Consider the following 2,616-nt stretch of genomic DNA (forward strand, 5'->3'; position numbering starts at 1 on the left):
AAAATAAAAAGAACTAGTAAGAAGTACAAGGAGACAATACTGGTTGTATGGAAGAACTTGCTCACAGTCAGTAAAAGATAAAAATGGAATGATTTGGCTTCAGGAATGATAAAAGTTTCCTGGCCAGGTGCAGGGACTCATGCCTGTTATCCCAGCACTTTGGGAAGCCGAGGCAGGAGGATCACTTGAGGTTAGGAGTTTGAGACCAGCCTGGCCAACATGGTGAAACCCTGTCTCTACTAAAAACAAAAGAATTAGCCAGGCATTGGTGGCACACACCTGTAGTCCCAGCTACTCAGGAGGCCGTAGTAGGAGAATTGCTTGAACCCAGGAGGCAGATACTGCAGTGGGCCAACATTGTGCTGCTGTACTCCAGCCTGGGCAACAAAAGCGAGACTCCATCTCAAATAAATAAATAAATAAATATTTTAAAACTAAAATTTCTTTAGCAACAGTTATTCAAGTATATCACTTTGTGGAAATATTTCATACAGTATTCAGATATTGGAAGGATGGTTGGATTACATGACTTATAGGATGATTTCTCACCCGGAGATTCTGTGAGTACAAATAAGGAAGGAATATAATTTAGGAACAAAATAACTGTCTAGAGCTAAAAGTTCTAATGTACTGGAATGTTTAATGAAAGAGTGGGGTGAACAGCTATCTATAGACATTCATAGGCTGAAGCTATATAGCATATTATCCTCTGATTAAACAGAATAACACTTACTTTTTATTGTTTTATGACTTTTAGTAAATTATACAGTTGTTCACCAGCTGTACTTTGATTGTTTCCAGTTTGGGTTATTTTGAGTAATGTTTATATGAAAATGCATAGACAATTTTTATGTAGATATAGTTTCATTTTTCATGAGCAAACATCTAGGAGTAGAAAAATACTAGCTTGTATGGCAAATCCATGTATAAATCTTTAACAAACTACTACGCTATTTTCTAAAGTGCTTATACCATTTTACATTCCCTCCAGCAACATATGAGGGTTTTAATTTCTCCCCATCCTAACTGACACATTTTTTCAGCCTTTTGGATTATAGTCATTCTAGACTATGTGTAGTAATATCTCATTATGCATTTAATTAGCATTTTCCAAGTGATTAATGATGTTGAGCATATTCTCATGCTCTTATTAGCCATTTATATAGCTCCTTTTGTAAAAAATATATTCAAATATTTTGAGCATTTATCAAATGAATTTTCATATTATCAAGAGTATTTTTATATATAAAGACAGTCTTTATCAGACACATATTTAACAATTATTTTCTCTTAATCTGTAGCTTTTTGTTTCTTTTTTTGACAAGAGTCTTACTCTGTTGCCCAGGCTAGAGTGCAGTGGCGAAATCTCTACTCACTGCAACCTCTGCCTGCTGGGTTCAAGCATGTTTCATTTTTAACAACTTCATTGAGATATAATTTACATACCATAAAACACATTCACTTAAAAGTACAGTTCAGGCCAGGTGGGGTGGCTCATGCCTGTAATCCCAGCACTTTGAGAGGCCAAGGTGGGAGGATCACTTGAGCCCAAGGAGGTCCAAGCTGCAGTGAAGCCCTGATTTCACCACTGCACTCCAGCCTGGGTGACAGAGCAAGACCCTCTCTCAAAAATAAAATAAAATAAGAAGTACAGTTCAGTGGTTTTTAAGTACATTCAAAAAATTCTGTAATTATCATCACAGTTGAATTTTAGAAATTGTTCCCAAAGAAACCTTGTGTATCTTGGCAGTCACTTTCCATTTCCCCTGCTCTTCACTTCCAACCCAAGCCATTGGCAACCATTAGTCTACTTTTTATATCTATAAATTAGCCTATTCTAGACATTTCATATACATGGAGTCATACAATATATGGTCTTTAGTGACTGGCTTCTTCCACTTAACATAATGTTTTCAAGGCCTTTTCATGTTGTAACATGTTTCAGTACTTCATTTTTTTTTTATTGCCAAATAATATTCCATTGCATGGATATACTTAATTTCATTTATCCATTCATCGGTTGATGAAAATTTCAGTTGTTTCTACTTTTTGGCTTTTATGAATAATGTCACTATGAACATTTGAGTATAAATTTTGTGTGGACATATGTTTTCATTTCTCTTAGGTATATATTCTATATACGTGTGAAATTGCTGGGTCATATAGTAATACTATGGTTAATTTTTTTTTTTTTTTTTCTTCTGAGAAAGACTCTCACTCTGTCACCCAGGCTGGAGTGCAGTGGGGCAATCAACTCACTTCAACCTCTGCCTCCCGGGTTCAAGCAATTCTCTTGCCTCAGCCTCCTGAGTAGCTGGGATTACAGGCACTCACCACCATGCCTGGCTAATTTTTGTGTTTTTAGCAGAGACAAGGTTTTGCCATGTTAGCCAGCTGGTCTCAAACTCCTGATGTCAGCTAATCTGCCTGCCTCAGCCTCCCAAAGTGCTGGGTTTACAGGTGTGAGCCACTGTACCCAGCCACTATGTTTTCCAAAGCAGCTATTCTAATTATCACCAACAACATAAGAGGATACTGTTTCCACTTTATTGAAAACACTTTGGTATTGTCTTTCTTCTTTATTATAAGCATGCTGTTGGTTGCAAAGCACAATCT

Source organism: Cebus imitator, unplaced genomic scaffold (assembly GCF_001604975.1).
Source record: "Cebus imitator isolate Cc_AM_T3 unplaced genomic scaffold, Cebus_imitator-1.0 Scaffold681, whole genome shotgun sequence".
Lineage (NCBI taxonomy): Eukaryota > Metazoa > Chordata > Mammalia > Primates > Cebidae > Cebus > Cebus imitator.